General features: G+C 38.1%; 1 pseudogene; it reads left to right on the top strand.

Moving 5' to 3' along the window:
• The first annotated feature begins 4869 nt into the window (after positions 1-4869).
• Positions 4870-9719, top strand: LOC122696658 (annotated as a pseudogene).
• Positions 9720-10217: the final 498 nt, after the last annotated feature.

Here is a 10217-nt window from a genome sequence, read left to right as displayed (position 1 = left end):
ACTTCTAGGTTAATGGCGAAAAGATTCTCCCCCGTTAGGGACACCCAGAGAGGTTCACAGAGTTACATGAAGAAGAGGAGAGGGAGGAGGGAGATAGTGTTGAGCAGGAGGAGAAAAAGGGGGACTCAAGAGGAGAGAGACAGATCTACGCAGTTGTCTGTTCCCAGAATGTTCTCCGTAGCCCAGACACCCACCAAGATTCACAGAATTGGATTGGGAAGAAAAGGAGAAAGGAGGAAATAGAGGTGTTCTGAGGTACAAAACAGAGAGTCAAGATTGGGAGAGAATAATCAACACACTCCTGAATAAAAATGGGAACTGAATATTGGATTCTTAAATGTTCACAATTTATATCATATATTGAAAAACAAAAATTAAAAATCTAGAGTAGAGATTAGACTCTTAAAAATACTATATTAAAAATAAAAACAAAAACACACACAAAAAAATTTTTTTAAATATATATGAAGTTCAGTTTAAAAAATAGGGCTTCTCTTTTTTTTTTTTTTTTTGGTAAGGTTATAGTGTATTGAAAATGAAAATTAAGGAGTAGTAGAGGAGTACTAGAGGACTTTAAAAGAAATAAGAGAAAAAGAAAAATAGAAAATAGAAGAGAAAAAGGAGAAAAAAAGAAAGAAAGAAAAAAAAAAAAAGAATTTTCCCTAATTAAAAAAATTGTAAAAATCTATGAAAATGAAAGTTAAGGAGTGATGGGGGAGTAATAGGGAATTTTAAAGGAAAATAAAAGAGAAAAAATAAAAAAGAAAAAATTTTTAAAAAATTTTTTCTTATTAAAAAAAAGTAAAATATATCTAGGAATTTCTCTGGAGCTGTTGCAGTCAGTGTCGGTTCGGCTCAGTTTCAGATATCTCCTCGTTCCAGCTTACAGTTCTCGATATCTACAGGCCTCTTCCGGTGTAATCGGTGTTTTCTACAGGGATTTTAATCTGTTGCACCGCTCTCTCCTGAAGCGGTTCCCTTTGTTTATTTGGCTTCTGTTTGCCGGTTTCTTCAGAGCCTCATTTCCGCCCTGACACAGGCGGGCGAAGGTGGACTCTTATTCAGGTAGCTAGTTCTGTCACGCTGCTGGGAGGGGCTGACGCTGCAGGGATGGGCTGGCGCTGCCGGGAGACGCTGGCGCTGCTTTCTCGGTCTGCGCTGCTCAGGATCCCGGCTGCTCTATATGGAGCGCGCCGCGCGCTGTGCGCAGCTCCAGCCCTCCGGTGTTCCACAAAAGCGCGGAACAAAAGGCTGAGTCCGTTCTTGTGCCTTCCCCGTCAGAGCTGTCCAGGCAGCCAGGAGCTTGACAGGCGCACTCTCTCCGGGTGCGGCGCACCCTCTCCCTTCCACGGTCCCAATCTCGGTTTCTGCCTGCGCCAGTCCAGTCGGGTGTGTGCGCCTTCTGCCCTCTGCCCCCAGCCCGTCCCGCCCGCGTCGGTCGGGTGCCTGCGCGCTGTGTCTCGCCGCGACCTGCTCCCGCCTCCGGCGGGTCCGGCCGGCCTGCAGTCTGCGAGCCCCTCTCCGGACTCTCTCGGTCCCCCCGTTCCGCGAACGGCTGGCAGCGAGTTCGGGCGGGTCAATTTTCTCTCTCTTCCCTGCTCTCCCACAGTTCAAGCCGGCAACTCACAAAAGCTCCCTCCGATTGTCCTCAGGGCACTCAGGCCCGGACCCTACCCCAAGCAATGCCGCCCGCTCCTCTCCGTGCCGCCCCCACTTGCTGGTGGCGGATGCGGGTGTCTGGGGCACTTTTCTGCTGAGAGTTGCTTTTAGGCACCTAATCTGTGGGTTTTATTTATTGTTTCCCTCCCAGTCAGGTTGCCCTCCTAGATTCAAACACTTCCCCCAGGCCCGCCAGTGCGAGGATTTCCCGGTGTCTGGAAACGTCCTCTAAAGACTCCCTTCCCGGGACGGATCTCCGTCCTTAGCTCTTTTGTCTCACTTTTTATCTTTTATATTTTGTCCTACCTCCTTTCGAAGACAATGGGCTGCTTTTCTGGGCGCCTGATGACCTCAGCTAGCGATCAGAAGTTGTTTTGTGAAGTTTGCTCTGCGTTCAGATATTCTTTTGATGAATTTGTAGGAGAGAAAGTGGTCTCCCCGTCCTACTCCTCCGCCATCTTACAAACAAAATTTTTGACTGTTTTTTGTAATATTTGTAAATTGCTTTTGAGTGAATTCAAATTTATTAAAAGTTTATGGGTACAGGGTGAAATAAGCTATTTTTTTTTTCTGCCTTAGCCAGTTGGCATGAACATCATAAGAAAGATGACTAAGGAGAAAGTTCAAGTTTCATGCAAAGAAGGCATTAAACTGTTTATGACTCCCTTTTCAAAACACAAGTCTGGGAAAATGAAAGACAGGAGGGCAATGTGGACTCCAAGAACTAATCAACTGAACACACAATAGCAATAAAATATGAGTTATCAACCAATAACGCAATTCTGCTAATCATACAATGACCAAATGTTGTCTTAGACTAGTGTTTAGGCACACATGACAGCAATCTAGAAAAGAAGACACCTGGAGTCAGCAGGGAGAAGAGAGCCTGATGAAATGTATTAGGTTTTGTTCCCACTTTGGCCCCTGGTAACCCTGTTTCTTTATTATTTTTTTAGGATTCAAACTCATACATTCTGAAAACAATTAGGTACCATCAGTTAGAGTTCACAGCCCATGAAAAGCAATTTTACTTCATGTGTTTTGCTATTGATAATAAAAATGTCTTGTTAAACAAAACTTTTCAGTGACTGTTATTAATTAATTACTTTATTTTATTTTATTATTGGAATACAATTGCTTTATGAATTCTTTACCATATATAGTATAATTTTATATGTGTGTTTCCAAAGAAATGGCTTCCCTTGTGGCTCAGCTGGTAAAGAAACCACCTGCAATGCTGGAGACCTGGGTTGATCCCTGGGTTTGGAAGATCCCCTGGAAATGGGAAAGGCTACCCACTCCAATATTCTGGCCCGGAGAATTCCAAAGGGGTCTCAAAGAGTTCTACAAGACTGAGCAACTTTCCCTTCCAAAGAAAAACTTATTCTCAGCTTATCAGATATATGCAAGTCAAACATAAGTCCCTAGACTAATAATCATACTCCAGAGCTGGCTTAAGCAAATGTTTCAGCATATTGTAGCTTATAAAGAATCATTTGCTAATCATTGCATAATAAATGGTGGAAGTCAATTTCTATTCATGAAATGTATAGCCTGCTGACCAGCAAACAAAATTAAAATATCATTCTACTTTCCCCATGTTCATATCATTATTTTATTACAAAAGCTTTTCCAGTAATCAAGGCAATAGGATACTAGACTAATAGGGTACCAAAATGGACTCAAGTGTCTCTGGTCATTTAAATTTCAAAAATACCTGTTATTATAATTCAATAGAGAAATGATAATTTTCAATAAAGAAGGCTGAGATAATTGAGTATCCACATGGAGGAATAAGCTCTAATTTTTATTTCAGAGCATACACAACTATTAACATGAATGAAATGAATCGTTGCTGTTGTTCAGTCACTAAGTTGTTTCCAACTCTTTGCCACCCCATGGATTGCAGGTCACCAGGCTTCTCTAGCCTTCACCATCTCCCAGAGTTTGCTCAAACTCATGTCCATTGAGTCAGTGATGCTATTCAACAATCTCATCCTCTGTTGCCCCCTTCATCTGTCCTCAACCTTTCCCAACATCAGGGTCTTTTCCAATGAGTAGGCTCTTCTCACCTGATGGCCAAAGTATTGGAGCTTCGGCTTCAACATCAGTTCTTCCAATGACTATTCATGGTTGATCTCCTTTGGGATTGACTGTTTTGATCCCCTTGCTATCCAAGGGACTCTCAAGAGTCTTCTCTAGCACCACAATTCAAAAGTAACAATTCTTTGTCACTCAGCCTTCTTTATGGCCCAACCTTCACACCTGAGCGTGACTACTGAAAAAAATAACATAGCTTTGTCAGCAAAGTTATGTCTGTACTTTTTAATACACTGTCTAGGTTTGTCATGGTTTTCCTTCCAAGAAGTCATAGATGAATGAATCATAGATATAGACATAAAAATTAAAACTAAAAAATTCAGCATAAAACAAAATATCTTTCAAAACTTGGGGTGAGAGTTTTTTGAAAGAACATAAAAATGATGGATCTTTAAAAAACAATAAAAGGAACTCCATTACCATTAAAAATATTTGATAAAAGTTTCTTAATCATAAATGACACCATTAATAAAATGAGAATATAAGCTATAGACTGTGAGTAAATATTTGCAAAACTTATATTTGATCAATTATTTCTATATAAAACATACAGAGAAGTCTTTATAGTCAAAACAACAAGAAAAAAAAACACTTAAAGGTTTGATGAACTATCTGAGCACACATTTGACAAAACAAAACACACAAACCATCTATAAACACATGAAAAAATACTAAGCATCATTAGTCATCAATGACATTGTTATTAAAATTACAACTTAAACCACAAAGAGAAACTACTGTACTCTATTTAGAATAGCTAATATGAATAAGAGTTTCAAATCTTGGTGAAATGTGGAACAAGTCGAATGCTTATGCATTTCAAATAAGAATACAAGTTTAAATAATTTTGAAAATACTTTAGCAGTATCTTACAAAGTTATGCAAACACTTCCCAGACTATTATGCTATAGAAACTGTGATAGCAGTTGAAGTCTCTTAGTTGGTGGCAATTTGTTGTACAGCATGGAAAACTAATATCCAACAAGGTTGCTAACTCTGGGTGGCTAGAGTGTAGATATTGGCTCAAAAGTTAGTCCAGGGTACAGAGGTGTCAGAAATGGGGGAAGATGCATTGTGGACCTCAAACTTATCTCTGAAAGAATAGCCATGATGACTTGTGGGATTTTGTATCAACATCACACTATGTACAATAATTCTGTGCCTGATGGGAAACAGCCTCTGGTGTGTTACGGCTTCCTGGTAGAGTCTGGCAAGGGTTAGTCAGGTTGTCAGGAGCCTAAGGAAAGCATTTGTTGTTGTTGTTTAGTCAATAAGCTATGTCCAAATCTTTTGCAAATACACGGATGGCAGCCCACCAGGCTCTTCTGTCCAATGTATTTCCCAGGCAAGAATGCTGGAGGGGGCAGCCATTTCCTTCTTCAGGGTTTCTCCCCGACCCCAGGGATAGAACCTACATCGCATTTCAGGCAACTTGTTTTTTACTGCTGAGCCACCAGGCAAGTCAGTGGATCTAATTGTGTGACATTTCAGTGTAGTGAAACCAGTGGATTGATTGACACCCAGAGGTTTTAGAGACTTAAACATTCACCATTCATCACCAAGATGCATTCAGCATTTTTAAGAGATTATATGATTTAATTGTATTAATATATGCTTGGAAGTGTGTATAGCTCATATTGAGAAGGAAAGACAATTTAGTTTCAATAAATAACATCATTGTTTCTGCAGACAATATTCATTTAGGTTAGGCAATAAAACCAGAGACCAAGTTATGTTGTTCATACATCTCAAAACACATGGCATTTCATACACAGAATGGGACAGAAAAATCATACAGTAAATATATATAATAGCAGTTATTAATATCTCTGAAAGATTAGCTTATTTATGTTTCATTTTGGGTTTTACTGTAGTCACCATGTTTTCTTATTCAGTTCATATATTTTTCTATAATTATTTTTTTAAGAAATCCATGAAAGAGGCTATTGAGGCACTATCTCCAGTGATTTAGAAGAAATTACCTTCTTGCAACTTGCCACGTAGAAAAGCATTCCAGCTAATTTCTGGATGTGGGATATAAAAAGAAATAGCTCAAGAAATACTCTCTGGAGTCTAAATCCCCAAGGTCATGGAAGCATGCATAAGCCCTACATTTTGTTCATAGGAATCAGATTCAGCTTCCAAATCTCTCTCTCTTTCTCTTCCTTTCTCTGAGTTTTCCTGGATACTAAGAAAGAATTATATTCCAGTCCCATTAAAGTTTTGTGGGCTCCTGCTACATTAACCAACTCCTTAATATTTTACATGATATTTGAATTCAGAGTGGGAACTCCCCTGGAGACAATCAATAGTAGAAACAGGATCTTCAGGTGAGTTGGTTTCAGGTGGGATGTTCTATCGTGTTTCTTTTCTCTCCTTTGGGGAACTCTGAGATCCTGAAACCTCTAAAGCAGTGAACACTCTTTGTCAGTCTTTGTGTAGTGATGTCTCTTGAGTCCATTTTCCTGAAGGCTGAGCTTTGATCTCCTCCTCCTTCACTGGGGTATCATCCTGATTTTTGCTCTGAGGATATCCACATTGTGCTTAGCAGAATAGTCACAATGAAATTTTTAAAAATATTATAATGCCTGAGAATTCCTCAACACCGCAAAACTGAGTCAAAAGAAGGTAAGAATCTTATGTAGATAATAATAATGAACACCATAATATACAATTCCATTTTTCTGACAGTAATGTCTGCAGGTATGTCAAGGGTATAGGAAATATGGTTGAAGTGAAAAGGAAAATTGTCCTTATGATAGCAATTTTCATGAAATGTTTTGTATATTGTTCATCACTGCATCAGTATGTAAGAAAAGAGGAAATTACAGGCATTATTTTCTAAGAATACTGACTTGATTAAAGAAAGTTGAAAATTGAAGAATATAGCTAGGATAAGGCTTTATGTAAAACTGAGCAGAGAAATTTAGACTTGATAAATTAGTTGATAGGGAGAAATTAAAGTTTTTAAGAGACAGAAACTGTCATAACAGATAAAGTAATCAAGAAGAAATTAATTTTCTCACAGTTCAGGGTAACACCACTACAGGGAAGTTGGCTAATCCTAGGTGACCATGAGATTAAAATTGGATGATTAGTAAGAGTCAGATAATAAAGAGAAAACAAAGGGGAAACAGAGACAATTTATTGAAGGACAGTGATTGATGAATTAACATGAACAAGGCCAAGAGGAAATTCAGAAAAAAAAAAAAAAAGTTAAGTTATTCTTCGACATCACAAATTGTTCCTGCATTTTTGTTGCTGCCAACTTTGGACCTTGACCTGTTTCTTAAATTGTTTAAAATAATATGTGTTTAAAAATAATACCAGTTATTCAGAGTATTAAGAATTAAAAGGGATGAGGGTGGGAAAACTTATATATTTTGAACTTCACAACTATCAGACTTTGTACTAATTATATTAATGTCATTTCCTAACTTAATATTTATACATCTATAAAATATACATTATCATGTCACTATTACTGATAAAGAAGTTGAGGCTTATAAAATCTGAGTGATTCACCAAAGATCATACAGTGAATGCCAAAGCTTGCAACTGAATTTAAATCTATGTTTCCAACTCCTTGCTTCTTTCATTGTGCCAGTCTGTCTGTCACTAACTCTTTTCCACTCCCCAACCATTCCCTTTTCTGCATATAGGAAATACATTTTTTGAGTGTCAAAAGTACTACAAAGCTATTCAAGAAATAATTATTTCTCCCTTCACATGGTCAGACAAAACTAAAATTGCATCTGTGTTTATGAGAGTTGAACTAATAGTCCCTTTATTAATCTGAATATTTCAGATGTGTGCTTGTTATTGGTTAACTTATTTTAAAATATTTGCTAAATAAATATACTTCTGTTGCTATAAACTGCTTACCAGTACAAGATGCTTTTGCTTTCTCAAAATAATGTATACAAATAATTGTATAGCTCAAAGCAAGATTATCACCTGTGTTTTTTTTTTCACCTGTGGTTTTAATCAAACTCAATATTCCTGTCACAGAAGTTTTATGGGTCATAATGTAACCTTGTGTTTATTACTGTATTCTCTGATTTTCTTGAGAAACAGTATAGAATATGGAAGAGTTGAGCAAAATATATTTTAAGTTACTCTATAATTCAGATATTCTATAAGCATGTAATGCTATAATATTCCTAATAAATTTATTAGATTAGAAATATTGATAGCAAGTTAAGAGATATTGATCAAAAATTTTAAAAGACTATATTGAGAGCATCAGTGGCACTATGTGAGACAAATGATAAATACTGAAATAGGAAAACAAAAGTGAGGGTACCAGAAGTTATAATACAGCTCCATTACTTTACCGGGTGGCTGCATTGAACACAATGCCAATAATTTTAGCATCAAACTGGAATCACTGGAAAACTTGAAGATAGGGCTTTATTTCCCTCAATGTCCATTTATGTTTTTCAAAATGTGAAAATTCTTGTGGTGACTCATGACCTCTGCCTTTTCAATGATCTTCAGTTTGAACATAATGTTAGAAGTATTACTGCCTCTAAAAATATCACTCCTCCTGCTTTTTAAAATAAATTTGAGTGCTATGTTTTCATTTATTGTTATGTTACTCCCATTAAACAGCACAGACCTTGAGAATGATGGAACTGTGAAAGACATGTTTTTCTATGACATTATAGAAACTATTTCTCTCTGACTCTAAACTAAATTCAATTTCTGTCACTCATGGTCACTTCAAACCTAACTCATCACCAGCAGGCTGTGTTAATTCAAACAAGTTTCTTAACTCATATATGCTTCCATTCCCCTTTGTAAAATATGAAACTGCTTGTTTTGAAATTCATAAATCTTATTTAGTGCTCAAAACTAATGTAGCAATATTTTAACACAATGTCTGACACACAATAAATATGATATCCATGGACTATCATCATTGTTATCATTTTATTATCACTATTTCAGATTTTCTCCAACAACAATTATGTGGTTTGCTGAAGGAAATCAGAGTGCCAGAACCACTCTCTTAGGCTAAGAGAGTGGCTAAGCCACTTAGGCTAAGCCTAAGCCACCCTCTTAGGCTTCTCAGAATGTCCCGACCTCCAAGTTCCCTTTTTCCTAGTTTTCCTCACCGTCTATGCAGTCACCGTGGTGGGGAACCTGGGCATGATCACCATCATCAGGATCAGTCCCAAACTCCACAACCCCATGTGCTTTTTTCTCAGCCACTTGTCCTTTGTTGATTTCTACTATTCCACCACAGTTACACCCAAACTCCTGGAGATTTGGTTGTGGAAGACAGAACCATCTCTTTCACGGGATGCATCATGCAATTCTTCTCGGCTTGTATGTTTGCAGTGGCAGAGGCATTCATGTTGACAGTGATGGCCTATCACCATTTGTGGCCATTTGTAAGCCTCCACTCTACACAGTGGTCATGTCCCCAAAGCTCTGTGCATCGTTAGTGGCCTGTCCCTACATGTGGGGTGTAGTCTCTTCCCTGACACTCACCTGTTTTCTCCAGACATTATCCTTCTGTGGGTCTAACATCATAAATAATTTCCTCTGTGAGCACTCTGTCATTGTCTCTGTCTCCTGCTCTGACCCCTTCATCAGCCAAGTGCTCTATTTTGCCATCACCAAATGCAATGAGGTTTGCAGCCTGGCAATTGTCCTCACTACTTATATTTCCATTTTTTTCACTATCATAAAAATGCCTTCTGCTGGGATTCACCAAAAAGCCTTCTCTATTTGTGCTCCCCCATCTGACCACCATCACCATGTTCCATGGGACTGTCCTGTTCCTTTATTGTGTACCCAGCTCCAAAAATTCATGGCTCATGGTCAAAGTACGTTCTGTATTTTATACAGTGGTAAGTCCCTTGCTGAACCCTCTGATCTATAGTCTCAGGAACAAAGATGTGAAAGAGAGTGTCAGGAAATTAATTAATCACTTAATACAATTTAGTTGACGATCTGTATGTCCAAAAGAAATTTGATCTATTATGTACTATTGATTAAATCTTCTTGTAGAGATGATGACTCAAATTATGTAGTCAGCTCACTAGATCATAAATTTAGAGTCGTAAATTGGCTATTTCATCTTTTAGTTTCTGTTCAGTTCAATGTCAAATAAAATAACTGTATATCATGTGTAAAATGATGTGTGTTGTGGGTGTATGAAAAGTGAAAATGTGAGTTGTTCAGTCATGTCTGACTCTTAGCCACCCCATGGACTATAGCTTGCCAGGTTCCTCTGTCAATGGAACTCTCCAGGAAAGAATAATATAGTGGGTAGCCATTGCCTTCTCCAGGGGATCTTCCTAACCTAGGGTCTGAACCTGCGTTTCCTGCATTTCAGGGAGATTCTTTACCTTCTGAGCCACCATGGAAGTGATGTGGATGAATATTGTCCCCCAAATATCCATGTCACCCAGAACTCAGAATGTCACCTTATTTGAAAATAAGAT

This window comes from Cervus elaphus, chromosome 6 (assembly GCF_910594005.1).
Source record: "Cervus elaphus chromosome 6, mCerEla1.1, whole genome shotgun sequence".
Classification (NCBI taxonomy): domain Eukaryota; kingdom Metazoa; phylum Chordata; class Mammalia; order Artiodactyla; family Cervidae; genus Cervus; species Cervus elaphus.
This window is presented reverse-complemented; position numbering and strand designations above follow the sequence as displayed.